The sequence below is a fragment of the Stenella coeruleoalba genome (assembly GCF_951394435.1).
Source record: "Stenella coeruleoalba genome assembly, chromosome: 6".
Lineage (NCBI taxonomy): Eukaryota > Metazoa > Chordata > Mammalia > Artiodactyla > Delphinidae > Stenella > Stenella coeruleoalba.
This window is the reverse complement of record NC_137151.1, coordinates 25,717,284-25,739,788: the sequence shown is the minus strand read 5'-3', so window position 1 is coordinate 25,739,788 and position 22,505 is coordinate 25,717,284. Positions and strand designations below refer to the sequence as shown.

Genomic DNA, 22,505 nt, shown 5'->3' with positions numbered 1-22,505 from the left:
TTGACTGCTCTTTCCATTCTTGAAAGGCCACTTCTGGATTCTATTCAAAAGGATCATCATCTTTTCCTTTCAGTGTTTCATATAGAGGCCCAGCTAGTAGACTGTAGTTAGGGATCCAGAAGCAGCAAACCCTGGCCTCCCCAGGAACCCCTAAGCTGTCTTCTAGTTTTAGAAAGGGGTAAGGCTGAAAATGGTTTCTTCCCTTTCCTGGGATGGGCTTCTCTGACCTTCTGTGAGAATGAAGTCCAGGCAGGTCACCGCAGTCTGTGATATTTGAGCTTTTTCTTGGACAACTTCTATCCTTTATTGGCTTGGTAGTTCAGAGGCCTCCTTAGTAGGGCTGGTGATCAGAATGTCGTCTGCATATTGAAGGAGGGTTTCCTTTTCCAGAGGTAGAACTTTTAGGTCTTTAGCTAAGCTTTCCCCAAAGATGGTGTGGGAATTTTTGCACCCTTGGGGCCAGACGGCCCGGAAGTATTGTTTTAGTTGTATGTTGAGTCCTGCCACTCACAAGCCAAAATTTCTTGTGACTCTGGGACTAATGGAATACAAAAGAAGGCATCATTGAAGACTAATACAGAATACCATGTCCTGGTGGTTGGTAGAATGACCAGCAGGGTGTAGGAATTAGGAGCAACTGGAGGTATATCCTCGGTGGCTTCACTGACTGTCCTGACATCCTTTACCAGGTCCCCAGCAGCCCATGGGGCTCTCGTGGTCAGACCAATCCCAGAATATGGAGCTCACCTGGGCAGGTACCCCACCCCCACCCCAGCCCACGGGGCTCTCGTGGTCAGGCCCCTCCAGGATACAGAGCTACCCTTGCAGGTACCGTGGCAGGGCTGGGCACACAGGAACCGTGCACATAGCCCTCATTGCAGAGCACCCCCAGCTCACCTGTCGCTCAGAGCTGACACAGAGCACCTCAGAGCAGGACTTGAACTAACAAACAGCAGCTGCGACAGGTCTGTGACCCTGGGCATCACTCCGTGAGGCCTCCCTCCACCTGGTCTTCCAGAGACTTCCACTGCACCCGGGGCACCAGGCCTCTGTCTCCAACCACCACCCACCCCTCCTCTCCCTGACTCCTGGGTTCCTCTCATTAGGAGAGGGTTTTCTTGAAGTTGTCTCCCACTCATGGGCCAGATAAAATGATTAGAAAACAAGCCAAAGCTGCAGCCCCTTGTCTATCCTGACTCTCAGGAGCCCACACCTGTTCCTTGGACCTGGCCGGTTCAGCAAGTTCCATTTTCTGCAACTGTGAGCCCCTGAGGGGTGATGATTGGCTGACCTGGGCAGCCTTACCGTGCCGGCCAGCCCTCCCCAGGTGTGCTTGGGTTGAGATCAATATAAATACCACTCCAGGCAGCAAGAGCCCCTGCAGCCGTGCCTGACGCCATTTTCTCTGCCCTGTCAGCAGTCTCGGGGCTGGGCTGGTGGGAGGGAGTGAGAGGCCACGGCTTTGTGGGTGGCCCAGTGTGAGTGGGGCTCTGCTGGACTTTCTGCAGCAGTTGCCAGGCTGCCACCTGCTAAAGAAGAGGATGTGTCACCCATACCTGCTGCTGGAATTTCTCCCTGGGCAGAGGTGAGGAAGGAAAAAAGCAGTGGGGGCAGGGACAGGACGGGTATCTCAGGCAGGGAAATGGAAATCTTCCAGAAGAGCACCCAGGGCCAGGACCATCCTGGCTGGCCTGCAGGCACCAAGTCGGCCGGCATGCTGTCACTCGTGTGGCTCTATGGCCCTTCCTCTAGGCTTTCAAGTCCTTGTATATATTCAGGTGTTTTACCTGGGACGGGTGGGAATAGTTCAGCAGCAACTGGCCTGGGGCTCAGCTCACGTTTACTCACAGATGCCTCGGCACGGTGCCCCAGCTTTGCAATGAGGACGCTTGTTGCGTGGGGGCTGCTGGCTGAATGGGAGACGATTCCCCACCACTGACCAACTTCAGAATTGTTTACAACTGGAGCAAGTGCCCTGATACGGTTTTCCTCTGTGTAACTGGTGGGTTCTGTGTTTTTTTTCTCTTTTTCGTTTTTGGTTCAAGGTAGATTTTATTCCTCTTTTTTGTATTTACAGATATAAGCATGGAAATAATTTATTCATATAAATACATGTATGTGCAGGGAATAATTGTTTTTTCTGTTTTATTTTTTAAATTTTATTTCTTTTTAATTTTGAATTTTATTTTATATTTTTATACAGCAGGTTCTTATTGGTTATCTATTTTATACATATAAATGTATACATGCCAATCCCAGTCTCTCAACTCCTCCCACCACCACCCCCCAACAGCTTTCCCCCCTTGTTGTCCATACGTTTGTTGTCTACATCTGTTGCTCTATTTATGCCTTGCAAAATGGTTAATCTGTACAGTTTTTCTAGGTTCCACATATATGCATGAATATACAAGATTTGTTTTTCTCTTTCTGACTTACTTCACTCTGTATGACAGTCTCTAGATCCATCGACGTCTCTACAAATGACCCAATTTCATTCCTTTTCATGGCTTAGTAATATTCCATTTTATATATGTACCACAGCTTTATGCATTCGTCTGTCTGTGGGCATTTAGGTTGCTTCCATTACCTCGATATTGTAAATAGTGATGCAATGAACATTGCGGTGAATGACTCTTTTTGATTTATGGTTTTGTCTGGGTATATGTCCAGTACTGGGATTGCTGTATCATATGGTAATTCTATTGTTAGTTTCTTAAGAAATTCCATATTGTTCTCCATAATGACTGTATCAATTTATATTCCCAACAATAGTGGGAGAGGGTTCCTTTTCTCCACACCCTTTCCAGCATTTTTTGTTTGTAGATTTTCAATGATGCCTATTCTACCAGGTGTGAGGTGATACCTCATTGTTGAATCCATTTCGTTGAGCAAGGGGTAGCTCTTGTCTATAACATATTTGGCTTATGGAACGGTATCTGTGCTAATTTCAAACTCTGCTTTTATGCAGCACCCCAACTCACCTTCCCCCTTAAGCAGGCATAAGTTGGTTTTCCAAACTTGAGACCCTGTTCTGTTTTGTAATTCAGTTCATGTGTAGCCAAGTTCACATTCCGTGTATTAGTGATACCTTATGATGTTTCTTTTTCTGTGTGACTTATTTCACTTAGAATCATCGTGCCTCAATCCACTCATTATGCTGGTACGGGCCTGGTGACATAGATTTCATTGCTGAGTGGTATTCTGTTGTACATAAGTACCGCAACTTCTTTATCCATTATTTGCTCTCTGGGATATTTAACTTGTGCCGTAGAAGAGATTCCTGTAAAAAGAGCCATCCCAAATTTTGGGGTTGCTGTGTCTTTTTGATATTAATTTCCCTAAGCTATAGAACCATAAGTGGAAGTGCCCTAGGCTCTGTTGCTTTGTTTTTTAGATGTTTCAGGAAACACCATACACTTGTCCCGAGTGTCTGTTGGCAATTTACATCCCGCCCATCAGCATAACAAGGCTCCCAGTTCTCCATGGCCTGTCCTGCCTTTCTGGATTTTACACTTTATTCTGATGGCCCTTTTGACCGGGGGGAAGTGAGACTTCATTGTAGTGCAGATTTCCTTTGCAAGCTTACTTGGTTGGCCAAAAAGGGCGTATGCGTTTTTTCCTGAATATATTCAGGAAAAAACGGATACGCCCTTTTGGCAAAGTGCATCATTGTGGACGTTCTGCCTCTTTTCCTACACTTTCAATGCAATTCCAGTCTACCTCCTGAAATCGGTTTCCTGCAATTCTGCCCCGCTTTCAAGTCCTCTTGGCAGCCTTACTTCAGTCTATTTTTGGACGATAGCTGTCATTTATAACTCTGCAGGTTTGTGAATTACAGAGCCACTGAGCTCCTTTCTTCAACTCACTTTCTTGTGACCTGGCCGCAACTCCGCAGGATGGCTTCAGGCCCTAATCTGGTTCCGGCACGGCACGCTGAGCCTTTGGTTAATTCCTCATCCTGGTGGGAAATTAGAGTTAAATTTGCCCGTCCAGACACCTCGCGCTTGTCTCTCATTGGTTCTCCCTATTCCTGTACATCTTCCGCAGAAATTGCAAACTGGGCCAAACAGGAGGTTAAAGGCACTGACTCTCCAAGTGGGGAGAATGTTAGTAAAGCGTCTGGAATGTTGCACCGAAGTACCAGGGGACGAAAACTGAGACATATTTGAACACGTCTCCCGATCACACGGTTGATCATACTCTGGGTTCCACATGCATGTTTTAGCTGAAGAAAGAATACCTTAAACCTGGAGAGTTGAGACCAGTGGAATGGGTACCATGCAATATGACTTCAAAGGGTCTTCATTTGCTCACCGAATCTCTCCAATCCTATCACTGCTGCGTTTATGACCCTTGTACACACGCTTGATTCTCTTTTGGAGACATAGCAATCCATAGGTTTTAAGATACTTACTAGTCAGGTATATTCTTAGGCGTTTAATATGGGGTGTTGAGTCCATTTCGTTGAGCAAGGAGTAGCTCTTGTCTATTCCATATTTGGCTTAAGGAACTTTATCTGTGCTCATTTCAATCTCTGGTTTTATGCAGCACCCCAACTCATCTTTCCACTTAAGCAAGCATAAGGTGGTTTTCTAAATTTGAGACCCTGTTCTGTTTTGTAATTCAGTTCCTCTGTAGCCAAGTTTAAATTCCATGTATTAGTGATATTTTTTGATGTTTCTTTTTCTGTGTGACTTATTTCAGTTAGAATCACCATACCCGAATCCACTCATTATGCTGCTACGGGCCTGGTGACATAGATTTCATTGTTGAGTGATATTGCATTGTACATGAGTACCACAACTTCTTTATCCATTTTTCACTTTCTGTGATATTGAACTTGTACGGTAAACGAGGTTCTTGTAAACAGAAGCGTCCCAAAATTTGGGGTGGCTGTGTCTTTTTGATTTTAATTTCCCTAAGCTATAGGACCATAAGTGGAAGTGCACTAGGCTCTGTTGCTTTGTTTTTTAGATGTTTCAGGAAACACCATAAACTTCTCTGGAGTGGTTGTTGGCAATTTACATCCCGCCCATCAGCATAACAAGGCTCCCAGTTCTCCATGGCCTGTCCTGCCTTTCTGGATTTTACACTTTTATCAGATGGCCCTTTTGACCGGGGGGAAGTGAGACTTCATTGTAGTGCAGATTTCCTTTGCAAGCTTGCTTGGTTGGCCAAAAAGGGCGTATGCGTTTTTTCCTGAATATATTCACGAAAAAACGCATACGCCCTTTTTGGCCAAGTGCATCACTGTGGACGTTCTGCCTCTTTTCCTATGCTTGAAATGCAATTCCTGTCTACCTCCTGAAATTGGTTTCCTGCAATTCTGCCCTGCTTTCAAGTCCTCTTGGCAGCCTTAGTTCAGTATATTTTTGGACGATAGCTGTCATTTATAACTCTGCAGGTTTGTGAATTACAGTGCCCCTGAGCTCCTTTCTTCAACTCGCTTTCTTGTGAGCTGGCCGCAACACTGCAGGATGTCTTCAGGCCCTAATGTGGTTCCGGCATGGCACGCTGAGCCTTTGGTTAATTCCTCTTCCTGGTGGGAAATGAGAGTTAAATTTGCCCGTTCAGACACCTCCAGGTAGTCTCTCATTGGTTCTCGCTATTCCTGTTCATCTTCCGCAGAAATTGCAAACTGGGGCAAACAGGAGGTTAAAGGCACTGACTCTCCAAGTAGGGAGAGTGTTAGTAAAGCATCTGGAATGTTGCACCCGAGTACCAGGGGAGGAAAACTGAGACATATTTGAACACGGCTCCCGTTCACACGGTTGATCATACTCTGGGTTCCACATGCATGTTTTAGCTGAAGGAAGAATACCTTAAACCTGGAGAGTTGAGACCCGTGTAATGGGTACCATGCAATATGACTTCAAAGGGTCTTCATTTGCTCACCGAACCTCTCCAATCCTATCACTGCTGCGTTTATGCCCCTTTTCACACGCTTGATTCTCTTTTGGAGACATAGCAATCCATAGGTTTTAAGATACTTACTAGTCAGGTACATTCTTAGGCGTTTAATATGGGGTGTTGAGTCCATTTCGTTGAGCAAGGAGTAGCTCTTGTCTATTCCATATGTGGCTTAAGGAACTTTATCTGTGCTCATTTCAATCTCTGGTTTTATGCAGCACCCCAACTCACCTTTACCCTTAAGCAAGCATAGTTGGTTTTCTAAATTTGAGACCCTGTTCTGTTTTGGAATTCAGTTCCTGTGTAGCCAAGTTTACATTCCGTGTATTAGTGATATCTTATGATGTTTCTTTTTCTGTGTGACTTATTTCAGTTAGAATCATCGTACCTGAATCCACTCATTGTGCTGCTACGGGCCTGATGACACAGATTTCATTGCTGAGTGATACTGCATTGTACGTAAGTACCACAAGTTCTTTATCCATTTTTCACTTTCTGTGATATTGAATTTGTACGGTAAACGAGGTTCTTGTAAACAGAGGCGTCCCAAACTTTGAGGTGGCTGTGTCTTTTTGATTTTAATTTCCCTAAGCTATAGGACCATAAGTGGAAGTGCCCTAGGCTCTGTTGCTTTGTTTTTTAGATGTTTCAGGAAACACCATACACTTCTCCCGAGTGGCTGTTGGCAATTTACATCACGCCCATCAGCATAACAAGGCTCCCAGTTCTCCATGGCCTCTCCTGCCTTTCTGGATTTTACACTTTTTTCAGATGGCCCTTTTGACCGGGGGGAAGTGAGACTTCATTGTAGTGCAGATTTCCTTTGCAAGCTTGCTTGGTTGGCCAAAAAGGGCGTATGCGTGTTTTCCTGAATATATTCAGGAAAAAACGCATACGCCCTTTTTGGCCAAGTGCATCATTGTGGACGTTCTGCCTCTTTTCCTATGCTTTCAATGCAATTCCAGTCTACCTCCTGAAATCGGTTTCCTGCAATTCTGCCCCGCTTTCAAGTCCTCTTGGCAGCCTTACTTCAGTCTATTTTTGGACGATAGCTGTCATTTATAACTCTGCAGGTTTGTGAATTACAGTGCCCCTGAGCTCCTTTCTTCAACTCGCTTTCTTGTGAGCTGGCCGCAACACCGCAGGATGTCTTCAGGCCCTAATGTGGTTCCGGCATGGCACGCTGAGCCTTTGGTTAATTCCTCTTCCTGGTGGGAAATGAGAGTTAAATTTGCCCGTTCAGACACCTCCATGTAGTCTCTCATTGGTTCTCACTATTCCTGTTCATCTTCCGGAGAAATTGCAAACTGTGCCATACAGGAGGTTAAAGGCACTGACTCTCCAAGTAGGGAGAGTGTTAGTAAAGCATCTGGAATGTTGCACCCGAGTACCAGGGTATGAAAACTGAGACATATTTGAACACGTCTCCCGATCACACGGTTGATCATACTCTGGGTTCCACATGCATGTTTTAGCTGAAGGAAGAATACCTTAAACCTGGAGAGTTGAGACCCGTGGAATGTGTACCATGCAATATGACTTCAAAGGGTCTTCATTTGCTCACCGAACCTCTCCAATCCTATCACTGCTGCATTTATGCCCCAGTACACACGCTTGATTCTCTTTCGGAGACATAGCAATCCCTAGGTTTTAAGATACTTACTAGTCAGGTACATTCTTAGGCGTTTAATATGGGGTGTTGAGTCCATTTCGTTGAGCAAGGAGTAGCTCTTGTCTGCTCCATATTTGGCTTAAGGAACTTTATCTGTGCTCATTTCAATCTCTGGTTTTATGCAGCTCCCCAACTCACCTTTCCCCTTAAGCAAGCATAAGTTGGTTTTCTAAATTTGAGACCGTGTTCTGTTTTGGAATTCAGTTCCAGTGTAGCCAAGTTTACATTCCGTGCATTAGTGATATCTTTTGATGTTTCTTTTTTTGTGTGACTTATTTCAGTTAGAATCATCGTACCTGAATCCACTCATTATGCTGCTACGGGCCTGATGACATAGATTTCATTGCTGAGTGATACTGCATTGTACGTAAGTACCACAAGTTCTTTATCCATTTTTCACTTTCTGTGATATTGAACTTGTACGGTAAACGAGGTTCTTGTAAACAGAGGCGTCCCAAACTTTGGGGTGGCTGTGTCTTTTTGATTTTAATTTCCCTAAGCTATAGGACCATAAGTGGAAGTGCCCTAGGCTCTGTAGCTTTGTTTTTTAGATGTTTCAGGAAACACCATACACTTCTCCCGAGTGTCTGTTGGCAATTTACATCCCGCCCATCAGCATAACAAGGCTCCCAGTTCTCCATGGCCTGTCCTGCCTTTCTGGATTTTACACTTTTTTCAGATGGCCCTTTTGACCGGGGGGAAGTGAGACTTCATTGTAGTGCAGATTTCCTTTGCAAGCTTGCTTGGTTGGCCAAAAAGGGCGTATGCGTTTTTTCCTGAATATATTCACGAAAAAACGCATACGCCCTTTTTGGCCAAGTGCATCACTGTGGACGTTCTGCCTCTTTTCCTATGCTTGAAATGCAATTCCTGTCTACCTCCTGAAATTGGTTTCCTGCAATTCTGCCCTGCTTTCAAGTCCTCTTGGCAGCCTTAGTTCAGTATATTTTTGGACGATAGCTGTCATTTATAACTCTGCAGGTTTGTGAATTACAGTGCCCCTGAGCTCCTTTCTTCAACTCGCTTTCTTGTGAGCTGGCCGCAACACTGCAGGATGTCTTCAGGCCCTAATGTGGTTCCGGCATGGCACGCTGAGCCTTTGGTTAATTCCTCTTCCTGGTGGGAAATGAGAGTTAAATTTGCCCGTTCAGACACCTCCAGGTAGTCTCTCATTGGTTCTCGCTATTCCTGTTCATCTTCCGCAGAAATTGCAAACTGGGGCAAACAGGAGGTTAAAGGCACTGACTCTCCAAGTAGGGAGAGTGTTAGTAAAGCATCTGGAATGTTGCACCCGAGTACCAGGGGAGGAAAACTGAGACATATTTGAACACGGCTCCCGTTCACACGGTTGATCATACTCTGGGTTCCACATGCATGTTTTAGCTGAAGGAAGAATACCTTAAACCTGGAGAGTTGAGACCCGTGGAATGGGTACCATGCAATATGACTTCAAAGGGTCTTCATTTGCTCACCGAACCTCTCCAATCCTATCACTGCTGCGTTTATGCCCCTTTTCACACGCTTGATTCTCTTTTGGAGACATAGCAATCCATAGGTTTTAAGATACTTACTAGTCAGGTACATTCTTAGGCGTTTAATATGGGGTGTTGAGTCCATTTCGTTGAGCAAGGAGTAGCTCTTGTCTATTCCATATGTGGCTTAAGGAAATTTATCTGTGCTCATTTCAATCTCTGGTTTTATGCAGCACCCCAACTCACCTTTACCCTTAAGCAAGCATAGTTGGTTTTCTAAATTTGAGACCCTGTTCTGTTTTGGAATTCAGTTCCTGTGTAGCCAAGTTTACATTCCGTGTATTAGTGATATCTTATGATGTTTCTTTTTCTGTGTGACTTATTTCAGTTAGAATCATCGTACCTGAATCCACTCATTGTGCTGCTACGGGCCTGATGACACAGATTTCATTGCTGAGTGATACTGCATTGTACGTAAGTACCACAAGTTCTTTATCCATTTTTCACTTTCTGTGATATTGAATTTGTACGGTAAACGAGGTTCTTGTAAACAGAGGCGTCCCAAACTTTGAGGTGGCTGTGTCTTTTTGATTTTAATTTCCCTAAGCTATAGGACCATAAGTGGAAGTGCCCTAGGCTCTGTTGCTTTGTTTTTTAGATGTTTCAGGAAACACCATACACTTCTCCCGAGTGGCTGTTGGCAATTTACATCCCGCCCATCAGCATAACAAGGCTCCCAGTTCTCCATGGCCTCTCCTGCCTTTCTGGATTTTACACTTTTTTCAGATGGCCCTTTTGACCGGGGGGAAGTGAGACTTCATTGTAGTGCAGATTTCCTTTGCAAGCTTGCTTGGTTGGCCAAAAAGGGCGTATGCGTGTTTTCCTGAATATATTCAGGAAAACACGCATACGCCCTTTTTGGCCAAGTGCATCACTGTAGATGTTCTGCCTCTTTTCCTATGCTTGAAATGCAATTCCTGTCTACCTCCTGAAATCGGTTTCCTGCAATTCTGCCCCGCTTTCAAGTCCTCTTGGCAGCCTTACTTCAGTCTATTTTTGGACGATAGCTGTCATTTATAACTCTGCAGGTTTGTGAATTACAGTGCCCCTGAGCTCCTTTCTTCAACTCGCTTTCTTGTGAGCTGGCCGCAACACCGCAGGATGTCTTCAGGCCCTAATGTGGTTCCGGCATGGCACGCTGAGCCTTTGGTTAATTCCTCTTCCTGGTGGGAAATGAGAGTTAAATTTGCCCGTTCAGACACCTCCAGGTAGTCTCTCATTGGTTCTCACTATTCCTGTTCATCTTCCGCAGAAATTGCAAACTGTGCCATACAGGAGGTTAAAGGCACTGACTCTCCAAGTAGGGAGAGTGTTAGTAAAGCATCTGGAATGTTGCACCCGAGTACCAGGGTATGAAAACTGAGACATATTTGAACACGTCTCCCGATCACACGGTTGATCATACTCTGGGTTCCACATGCATGTTTTAGCTGAAGGAAGAATACCTTAAACCTGGAGAGTTGAGACCCGTGGAATGTGTACCATGCAATATGACTTCAAAGGGTCTTCATTTGCTCACCGAACCTCTCCAATCCTATCACTGCTGCATTTATGCCCCAGTACACACGCTTGATTCTCTTTCGGAGACATAGCAATCCCTAGGTTTTAAGATACTTACTAGTCAGGTACATTCTTAGGCGTTTAATATGGGGTGTTGAGTCCATTTCGTTGAGCAAGGAGTAGCTCTTGTCTGCTCCATATTTGGCTTAAGGAACTTTATCTGTGCTCATTTCAATCTCTGGTTTTATGCAGCTCCCCAACTCACCTTTCCCCTTAAGCAAGCATAAGTTGGTTTTCTAAATTTGAGACCGTGTTCTGTTTTGGAATTCAGTTCCAGTGTAGCCAAGTTTACATTCCGTGCATTAGTGATATCTTTTGATGTTTCTTTTTTTGTGTGACTTATTTCAGTTAGAATCATCGTACCTGAATCCACTCATTATGCTGCTACGGGCCTGATGACATAGATTTCATTGCTGAGTGATACTGCATTGTACGTAAGTACCACAAGTTCTTTATCCATTTTTCACTTTCTGTGATATTGAACTTGTACGGTAAACGAGGTTCTTGTAAACAGAGGCGTCCCAAACTTTGGGGTGGCTGTGTCTTTTTGATTTTAATTTCCCTAAGCTATAGGACCATAAGTGGAAGTGCCCTAGGCTCTGTAGCTTTGTTTTTTAGATGTTTCAGGAAACACCATACACTTCTCCCGAGTGTCTGTTGGCAATTTACATCCCGCCCATCAGCATAACAAGGCTCCCAGTTCTCCATGGCCTGTCCTGCCTTTCTGGATTTTACACTTTTTTCAGATGGCCCTTTTGACCGGGGGGAAGTGAGACTTCATTGTAGTGCAGATTTCCTTTGCAAGCTTGCTTGGTTGGCCAAAAAGGGCGTATGCGTTTTTTCCTGAATATATTCACGAAAAAACGCATACGCCCTTTTTGGCCAAGTGCATCACTGTGGACGTTCTGCCTCTTTTCCTATGCTTGAAATGCAATTCCTGTCTACCTCCTGAAATTGGTTTCCTGCAATTCTGCCCTGCTTTCAAGTCCTCTTGGCAGCCTTAGTTCAGTATATTTTTGGACGATAGCTGTCATTTATAACTCTGCAGGTTTGTGAATTACAGTGCCCCTGAGCTCCTTTCTTCAACTCGCTTTCTTGTGAGCTGGCCGCAACACTGCAGGATGTCTTCAGGCCCTAATGTGGTTCCGGCATGGCACGCTGAGCCTTTGGTTAATTCCTCTTCCTGGTGGGAAATGAGAGTTAAATTTGCCCGTTCAGACACCTCCAGGTAGTCTCTCATTGGTTCTCGCTATTCCTGTTCATCTTCCGCAGAAATTGCAAACTGGGGCAAACAGGAGGTTAAAGGCACTGACTCTCCAAGTAGGGAGAGTGTTAGTAAAGCATCTGGAATGTTGCACCCGAGTACCAGGGGAGGAAAACTGAGACATATTTGAACACGGCTCCCGTTCACACGGTTGATCATACTCTGGGTTCCACATGCATGTTTTAGCTGAAGGAAGAATACCTTAAACCTGGAGAGTTGAGACCCGTGGAATGGGTACCATGCAATATGACTTCAAAGGGTCTTCATTTGCTCACCGAACCTCTCCAATCCTATCACTGCTGCGTTTATGCCCCTTTTCACACGCTTGATTCTCTTTTGGAGACATAGCAATCCATAGGTTTTAAGATACTTACTAGTCAGGTACATTCTTAGGCGTTTAATATGGGGTGTTGAGTCCATTTCGTTGAGCAAGGAGTAGCTCTTGTCTATTCCATATGTGGCTTAAGGAAATTTATCTGTGCTCATTTCAATCTCTGGTTTTATGCAGCACCCCAACTCACCTTTACCCTTAAGCAAGCATAGTTGGTTTTCTAAATTTGAGACCCTGTTCTGTTTTGGAATTCAGTTCCTGTGTAGCCAAGTTTACATTCCGTGTATTAGTGATATCTTATGATGTTTCTTTTTCTGTGTGACTTATTTCAGTTAGAATCATCGTACCTGAATCCACTCATTGTGCTGCTACGGGCCTGATGACACAGATTTCATTGCTGAGTGATACTGCATTGTACGTAAGTACCACAAGTTCTTTATCCATTTTTCACTTTCTGTGATATTGAATTTGTACGGTAAACGAGGTTCTTGTAAACAGAGGCGTCCCAAACTTTGAGGTGGCTGTGTCTTTTTGATTTTAATTTCCCTAAGCTATAGGACCATAAGTGGAAGTGCCCTAGGCTCTGTTGCTTTGTTTTTTAGATGTTTCAGGAAACACCATACACTTCTCCCGAGTGGCTGTTGGCAATTTACATCCCGCCCATCAGCATAACAAGGCTCCCAGTTCTCCATGGCCTCTCCTGCCTTTCTGGATTTTACACTTTTTTCAGATGGCCCTTTTGACCGGGGGGAAGTGAGACTTCATTGTAGTGCAGATTTCCTTTGCAAGCTTGCTTGGTTGGCCAAAAAGGGCGTATGCGTGTTTTCCTGAATATATTCAGGAAAACACGCATACGCCCTTTTTGGCCAAGTGCATCACTGTAGATGTTCTGCCTCTTTTCCTATGCTTGAAATGCAATTCCTGTCTACCTCCTGAAATTGGTTTCCTGCAATTCTGCCCTGCTTTCAAGTCCTCTTGGCAGCCTTACTTCAGTCTATTTTTGGACGATAGCTGTCATTTATAACTCTGCAGGTTTGTGAATTACAGTGCCCCTGAGCTCCTTTCTTCAACTCGCTTTCTTGTGAGCTGGCCGCAACACCGCAGGATGTCTTCAGGCCCTAATGTGGTTCCGGCATGGCACGCTGAGCCTTTGGTTAATTCCTCTTCCTGGTGGGAAATGAGAGTTAAATTTGCCCGTTCAGACACCTCCAGGTAGTCTCTCATTGGTTCTCACTATTCCTGTTCATCTTCCGCAGAAATTGCAAACTGTGCCATACAGGAGGTTAAAGGCACTGACTCTCCAAGTAGGGAGAGTGTTAGTAAAGCATCTGGAATGTTGCACCCGAGTACCAGGGTATGAAAACTGAGACATATTTGAACACGTCTCCCGATCACACGGTTGATCATACTCTGGGTTCCACATGCATGTTTTAGCTGAAGGAAGAATACCTTAAACCTGGAGAGTTGAGACCCGTGGAATGTGTACCATGCAATATGACTTCAAAGGGTCTTCATTTGCTCTCCGAACCTCTCCAATCCTATCACTGCTGCATTTATGCCCCAGTACACACGCTTGATTCTCTTTCGGAGACATAGCAATCCCTAGGTTTTAAGATACTTACTAGTCAGGTACATTCTTAGGCGTTTAATATGGGGTGTTGAGTCCATTTCGTTGAGCAAGGAGTAGCTCTTGTCTGCTCCATATTTGGCTTAAGGAACTTTATCTGTGCTCATTTCAATCTCTGGTTTTATGCAGCTCCCCAACTCACCTTTCCCCTTAAGCAAGCATAAGTTGGTTTTCTAAATTTGAGACCGTGTTCTGTTTTGGAATTCAGTTCCAGTGTAGCCAAGTTTACATTCCGTGCATTAGTGATATCTTTTGATGTTTCTTTTTTTGTGTGACTTATTTCAGTTAGAATCATCGTACCTGAATCCACTCATTATGCTGCTACGGGCCTGATGACATAGATTTCATTGCTGAGTGATACTGCATTGTACGTAAGTACCACAAGTTCTTTATCCATTTTTCACTTTCTGTGATATTGAACTTGTACGGTAAACGAGGTTCTTGTAAACAGAGGCGTCCCAAACTTTGGGGTGGCTGTGTCTTTTTGATTTTAATTTCCCTAAGCTATAGGACCATAAGTGGAAGTGCCCTAGGCTCTGTAGCTTTGTTTTTTAGATGTTTCAGGAAACACCATACACTTCTCCCGAGTGGTTGTTGGCAATTTACATCCCGCCCATCAGCATAACAAGGCTCCCAGTTCTCCATGGCCTGTCCTGCCTTTCTGGATTTTACACTTTTTTCAGATGGCCCTTTTGACCGGGGGGAAGTGAGACTTCATTGTAGTGCAGATTTCCTTTGCAAGCTTGCTTGGTTGGCCAAAAAGGGCGTATGCGTTTTTTCCTGAATATATTCAGGAAAAAAACGCATACGCCCTTTTTGGCCAAGTGCATCATTGTGGACGTTCTGCCTCTTTTCCTATGCTTTCAATGCAATTCCAGTCTACCTCCTGAAATCGGTTTCCTGCTATTCTGCCCCGCTTTCAAGTCCTCTTGGCAGCCTTACTTCAGTCTATTTTTAGACGATAGCTGTCATTTATAACTTTGCAGGTTTGTGAATTACAGTGCCCCTGAGCTCCTTTCTTCAACTCGCTTTCTTGTGAGCTGGCCGCAACACTGCAGGATGTCTTCAGGCCCTAATGTGGTTCCGGCATGGCACGCTGAGCCTTTGGTTAATTCCTCTTCCTGGTGGGAAATGAGAGTTAAATTTGCCCGTTCAGACACCTCCAGGTAGTCTCTCATTGGTTCTCGCTATTCCTGTTCATCTTCCGCAGAAATTGCAAACTGGGGCAAACAGGAGGTTAAAGGCACTGACTCTCCAAGTAGGGAGAGTGTTAGTAAAGCATCTGGAATGTTGCACCCGAGTACCAGGGGAGGAAAACTGAGACATATTTGAACACGGCTCCCGTTCACACGGTTGATCATACTCTGGGTTCCACATGCATGTTTTAGCTGAAGGAAGAATACCTTAAACCTGGAGAGTTGAGACCCGTGTAATGGGTACCATGCAATATGACTTCAAAGGGTCTTCATTTGCTCACCGAACCTCTCCAATCCTATCACTGCTGCGTTTATGCCCCTTTTCACACGCTTGATTCTCTTTTGGAGACATAGCAATCCATAGGTTTTAAGATACTTACTAGTCAGGTACATTCTTAGGCGTTTAATATGGGGTGTTGAGTCCATTTCGTTGAGCAAGGAGTAGCTCTTGTCTATTCCATATGTGGCTTAAGGAAATTTATCTGTGCTCATTTCAATCTCTGGTTTTATGCAGCACCCCAACTCACCTTTACCCTTAAGCAAGCATAGTTGGTTTTCTAAATTTGAGACCCTGTTCTGTTTTGGAATTCAGTTCCTGTGTAGCCAAGTTTACATTCCGTGTATTAGTGATATCTTATGATGTTTCTTTTTCTGTGTGACTTATTTCAGTTAGAATCATCGTACCTGAATCCACTCATTGTGCTGCTACGGGCCTGATGACACAGATTTCATTGCTGAGTGATACTGCATTGTACGTAAGTACCACAAGTTCTTTATCCATTTTTCACTTTCTGTGATATTGAATTTGTACGGTAAACGAGGTTCTTGTAAACAGAGGCGTCCCAAACTTTGAGGTGGCTGTGTCTTTTTGATTTTAATTTCCCTAAGCTATAGGACCATAAGTGGAAGTGCCCTAGGCTCTGTTGCTTTGTTTTTTAGATGTTTCAGGAAACACCATACACTTCTCCCGAGTGGCTGTTGGCAATTTACATCCCGCCCATCAGCATAACAAGGCTCCCAGTTCTCCATGGCCTCTCCTGCCTTTCTGGATTTTACACTTTTTTCAGATGGCCCTTTTGACCGGGGGGAAGTGAGACTTCATTGTAGTGCAGATTTCTTTGCAAGCTTGCTTGGTTGGCCAAAAAGGGCGTATGCGTGTTTTCCTGAATATATTCAGGAAAACACGCATACGCCCTTTTTGGCCAAGTGCATCACTGTAGATGTTCTGCCTCTTTTCCTATGCTTGAAATGCAATTTCAGTCTACCTCCTGAAATTGGTTTCCTGCAATTCTGCCCTGCTTTCAAGTCCTCTTGGCAGCCTTACTTCAGTCTATTTTTGGACAATAGGTGTCATTTATAACTCTGCAGGTTTGTGAATTACAATGCCCCTGAGCTCCTTTCTTCAACTCGCTTTCTTGTGAGCTGGCCGCAACACCGCAGGATGTCTTCAGGCCCTAATGTGGTTCCGGCATGGCACGCTGAGCCTTTGGTTAATTCCTCTTCCTGGTGGGAAATGAGAGTTAAATTTGCCCGTTCAGACACCTCCAGGTAGTCTCTCATTGGTTCTCACTATTCCTGTTCATCTTCCGCAGAAATTGCAAACTGTGCCATACAGGAGGTTAAAGGCACTGACTCTCCAAGTAGGGAGAGTGTTAGTAAAGCATCTGGAATGTTGCACCCGAGTACCAGGGTATGAAAACTGAGACATATTTGAACACGTCTCCCGATCACACGGTTGATCATACTCTGGGTTCCACATGCATGTTTTAGCTGAAGGAAGAATACCTTAAACCTGGAGAGTTGAGACCCGTGGAATGTGTACCATGCAATATGACTTCAAAGGGTCTTCATTTGCTCACCGAACCTCTCCAATCCTATCACTGCTGCATTTATGCCCCAGTACACACGCTTGATTCTCTTTCGGAGACATAGCAATCCCTAGGTTTTAAGATACTTACTAGTCAGGTACATTCTTAGGTGTTTAATATGGGGTGTTGAGTCCATTTCGTTGAGCAAGGAGTAGCTCTTGTCTGCTCCATATTTGGCTTAAGGAACTTTATCTGTGCTCATTTCAATCTCTGGTTTTATGCAGCTCCCCAACTCACCTTTCCCCTTAAGCAAGCATAAGTTGGTTTTCTAAATTTGAGACCGTGTTCTGTTTTGGAATTCAGTTCAAGTATAGCCAAGTTTACATTCCGTGCATTAGTGATATCTTTTGATGTTTCTTTTTTTGTGTGACTTATTTCAGTTAGAATCATCGTACCTGAATCCACTCATTATGCTGCTACGGGCCTGATGACATAGATTTCATTGCTGAGTGATACTGCATTGTACGTAAGTACCACAAGTTCTTTATCCATTTTTCACTTTCTGTGATATTGAACTTGTACGGTAAACGAGGTTCTTGTAAACAGAGGCGTCCCAAACTTTGGGGTGGCTGTGTCTTTTTGATTTTAATTTCCCTAAGCTATAGGACCATAAGTGGAAGTGCCCTAGGCTCTGTAGCTTTGTTTTTTAGATGTTTCAGGAAACACCATACACTTCTCCCGAGTGTCTGTTGGCAATTTACATCCCGCCCATCAGCATAACAAGGCTCCCAGTTCTCCATGGCCTGTCCTGCCTTTCTGGATTTTACACTTTTTTCAGATGGCCCTTTTGACCGGGGGGAAGTGAGACTTCATTGTAGTGCAGATTTCCTTTGCAAGCTTGCTTGGTTGGCCAAAAAGGGCGTATGCGTTTTTTCCTGAATATATTCAGGAAAAAACGCATACGGCCTTTTTGGCCAAGTGCATCACTGTGGACGTTCTGCCTCTTTTCCTATGCTTGAAATGCAATTCCTGTCTACATCCTGAAATTGGTTTCCTGCAATTTTGACCCGCTTTCAAGTCCTCTTGGCAGCCTTACTTCAGTATATTTTTGGACGATAGCTGTCATTTATAACTCTGCAGGTTTGTGAATTACAGTGCCCCTGAGCTCCTTTCTTCACCTCGCTTTCTTTTGAGCTGCCGCAACACCGCAGGATGGCTTCAGGCCCTAATCTGGTTCCGGTACAGCATGCTGAGCCTTTGGTTATTTCCTCTTCCTGGTGGGAAATGAGAGTTAAATTTGCCCATCCAGACACCTCCAGCTAGCCTCTCATTGGTTCTCGCTATTCCTGTTCATCTTCCGCAGAAATTGCAAATTGGGCCAAACACGAGGTTAAAGGCGCTGACTCTCCAAGTGGGGAGAGTGTTAGTAAAGCGTCTGGAATGTTGCACCCGAGTACCAGGGGAGGAAAACTGAGACATATTTGAACATGTCTCCCGATCACATGGTTGATCATACTCTGGGTTCCACATGCATGTTTTAGCTGAAGGAAGAATACCTAAAACCTGGGTAGTTAAAACCCGTGGAATGGGTACCATGAAATATGACTTCAAAGGGTCTACATTTGCTCACCGAACCTCTCCAATCGTATCACTGTTGCGTTTATGCCCCTGTACACATGCTTGATTCTCTTTCGGAGACATAGCAATCTATAGGTTTTAAGATACTTACTAGTCAGGTACGTTCTTAGGCGTTTAATATGTGGTGTTGAGTCCATTTCGTTGAGCAAGGTGTAGCTCTTGTCTATTCCATATTTGGCTTAAGGAACTTTATCTGTGCTCATTTCAATCTCTGGTTTTATGCAGCACCCCAACTCACCTTTCCTGTTAAGCAAGCATAAGTTGGTTTTCTAAATTGGAGACCCTGTTCTGTTCTGTAATTCAGTTCCTGTGTAGCCAAGTTTACATTCCGTGTATTACAGATATCTTATGATGTTTCTTTTTCTGTGTGACTTATTTCAGTTAGAATCATCATACCTGAATCCACTCATTGTGCTGCTAAGGGCCTGATGACACAGATTTCATTGCTGAGTGATATTGCTTTGTAAGTAACTACCACAACTTCTTTATCCATTTTTCACTTTCTGTGATGTTGAACTTGTACTGTAAAGGAGGTTCTTGTAAACAGAGCCGTTCCAATCTTTGGGGTTGCTGTGTCTTTTTGATTTTAATTTCCCTAAGCTATAGGACCATAAGTGGAAGTGCCCTAGGTTCTGTTGCTTTGTTTTTTAGATGTTTCACGAAACACCATACACTTCTCCCGAGTGGTTGTTGGCAATTTACATCCCGCCCATCAGCATAACAAGGCGCCCAGTTCTCCATGGCCTGTCCTGCCTTTCTGGATTTTACACTTTTTTCAGATGGCCCTTTTGACCGGGGGGAAGTGAGACTTCATTGTAGTGCAGATTTCCTTTGCAAGCTTGCTTGGTTGGCCAAAAAGGGCGTATGCGTTTTTTCCTGAATATATTCAGGAAAAAACGCATACGCCCTTTTTGGCCAAGTGCATCATTGTGGACGTTCTGCCTCTTTTCCTATGCTTTCAATGCAATTCCAGTCTACCTCCTGAAATCGGTTTCCTGCAATTCTGCCCCGCTTTCAAGTCCTCTTGGCAGCCTTACTTCAGTGTATTTTTGGACGATAGCTGTCATTTATAACTCTGCAGGTTTGTGAATTACAGTGCCCCTGAGCTCCTTTCTTCAACTCGCTTTCTTGTGACCTGGCCGCAACACCGCAGGATGGCTTCAGGCCCTAATCTGGTTCCGGCATGGCACGCTGAGCCTTTGGTTATTTCCTCTTTCTGGTGGGAAATGAGAGTTAAATTTGCCCGTCCAGACACCTCCAGCTAGTCTCTCATTGTTTCTCGCTATTCCTGTTCATCTTCCGCAGAAATTGCAAACTGGGCCAAACAGGAGGTTAAAGGCGCTGACTCTCCAAGTCGGGAGAGTGTTAGTAAAGCGTCTGGAATGTTGCACCCGAGTACCAGGGTACGAAAACTGAGACATATTTGAACACGTCTCCCAATCACATGGTTGATCATACTCTAGGTTCCACATGCATGTTTTAGCTGAAGGAAGAATACCTTAAACCTGGGTAGTTGAAACCCGTGGAATGGGTACCATGCAATATGACTTCAAAGGGTCTTCATTTGCTCACCGAACCTCTCCAATCCTATCACTGCTGCGTTTATGCCCCTGTACACATGCTTGATTCTCTTTCAGAGACATAGCAATCCATAGGTTTTAAGATACTTACTAGTCAGGTACATTCTTAGGCGTTTAATATGCGGTGTTGAGTCCATTTCGTTGAGCAAGGAGTAGCTCTTGTCTATTCCATATTTGGCTTAAGGAACTTTATCTGTGCTCATTTCAATCTCTGGTTTTATGCAGCAACCCAACTCACCTTTCCCCTTAAGCAAGCATAAGTTGGATTTCTAAATTTGAGAACCTGTTCTGTTTTGGAATTCAGTTCCTTTGTAGCCAAGTTTACATTCCGTTTATTAGTGATATCTTATGATGTTTCTTTTTCTGTGTGACTTATTTCAGTTAGAATCATCGTACCTGAATCCACTCATTATGCTGATACGGGCCTGATGACATAGATTTCATTGCTGAGTGATACTGCATTGTACGTAAGTACCACAAGTCCTTTATCCTTTTTCACTTTCTGTGATATTGAAATTGTACGGTAAACGAGGTGCTTGTAAACAGAGGCGTCCCAAACTTTGAGGTGGCTGTGTCTTTTTGATTTTAATTTCCCTAAGCTATAGGACCATAAGTGGAAGTGCCCTAGGCTCTGTTGCTTTGTTTTTTAGATGTTTCAGGAAACACCATACACTTCTCCCGAGTGTATGTTGGCAATTTACATCCCGCCCATCAGCATAACAAGGCTCCCAGTTCTCCATGGCCTGTTGCCTTTCTGGATTTTACACTTTTTTCAGATGGCCCTTTTGACCGGGGGGAAGTGAGACTTCATTGTAGTGCAGATTTCCTTTGCAAGCTTGCTTGGTTGGCCAAAAAGGGCGTATGCGTGTTTTCCTGAATATATTCAGGAAAAAACGCATACGCCCTTTTTGGCCAAGTGCATCATTGTGGACGTTCTGCCTCTTTTCCTATGCTTTCAATGCAATTCCAGTCTACCTCCTGAAATCGGTTTCCTGCAATTCTGCCCCGCTTTCAAGTCCTCTTGGCAGCCTTACTTCAGTCTATTTTTGGACGATAGCTGTCATTTATAACTCTGCAGGTTTGTGAATTACAGTGCCCCTGAGCTCCTTTCTTCAACTCGCTTTCTTGTGACCTGGCCGCAACACCGCAGGATGGCTTCAGGCCCTAATCTGGTTACTGCCCGGCATGCTGAGCCTTTGGTTAATTCCTCTTCCTGGTGGGAAATGAGAGTTAAATTTGCCCGTCCAGACACCTCCAGCTAGCCTCTCATTGGTTCTCGCTATTCCTGTTCATCTTCTGCAGAAATTGCAAACTGGGCCAAACAGGAGGTTAAAGGGACTGACTCTCCAAGTGGGGAGAGTGTTAGTAAAGCGTCTGGAATGTTGCACCCGAGTACCAGGGGAGGAAAACTGAGACATATTTGAACACGTCTCCCGTTCACATGGTTGATCATACTCTGGGTTCCACATGCATGTTTTAGCTGAAGGAAGAATACCTTAAACCTGGAGAGTTGAGACCCGTGGAATGGGTACCATGCAATATGACTTCAAAGGGTCTTCATTTGCTCACCGAACCTCTCCAATCCTATCACTGCTGCGTTTATGCCCCTGTACACATGCTTGATTCTCTTTCAGAGACATAGCAATCCATAGGTTTTAAGATACTTACTAGTCAGGTACATTCTTAGGCGTTTAATATGCGGTGTTGAGTCCATTTCGTTGAGCAAGGAGTAGCTCTTGTCTATTCCATATTTGACTTAAGGAACTTTATCTGTGCTCATTTCAATCTCTGGTTTTATGCAGCACCCCAACTCACCTTTCCCCTTAAGCAAGCATAAGTTGGTTTTCTAAATTTGAGACCCTGTTCTGTTCTGTAATTCAGTTCCTGTGTAGCCAAGTTTACATTCCGTGTATTACTGATATCTTATGATGTTTCTTTTTCTGTGTGACTTATTTCAGTTAGAATCATCATACCTGAATCCACTCATTGTGCTGCTAAGGGCCTTGTGACACAGATTTCATTGCTGAGTGATATTGCTTTTTAAGTAAATACCACAACTTCTTTATCCATTTTTCACTTTCTGCGATGTTGAACTTGTACTGTAAAGAAGGTTCTTGTAAACAGAGCCGTTGCAAACTTTGGGGTGGCTGTGTCTTTTTGATTTTAATTTCCCTAAGCTATAGGACCATAAGTGGAAGTGCCCTAGGTTCTGTTGCTTTGTTTTTTAGATGTTTCAGGAAACACCATACACTTTTCCCCAGTGGTTGTTGGCAATTTACATCCCGCCCATCAGCATAACAAGGCTCCCAGTTCTCCATGGCCTGTCCTGCCTGTCTGGATTTTACACTTTTTTCAGATGGCCTTTTTGACCGGGGGGGAAGTGAGAC

The 22,505-nt window shown here is 44.3% G+C and overlaps 1 long non-coding RNA gene across 6 annotated transcripts in view; it reads left to right on the top strand.

The window, feature by feature from the left end:
- The window catches only part of LOC307187927, a 3,519,425-nt gene that overhangs the window by 151,727 nt on the left and 3,345,193 nt on the right, over window positions 1-22,505 (top strand). The window contains exons 1-2 of one of the 6 annotated variants that reach the window (XR_013828746.1): window positions 15,691-15,847; window positions 22,077-22,162. This is a non-coding gene — a long non-coding RNA (uncharacterized lncRNA). Of the gene's footprint in view, window positions 1-15,690; window positions 15,848-22,076; window positions 22,163-22,505 lie in introns of those variants that run through there. The other 5 variants (XR_013828747.1, XR_013828748.1, XR_013828749.1 and 2 more) reach the window with 5 other exon arrangements.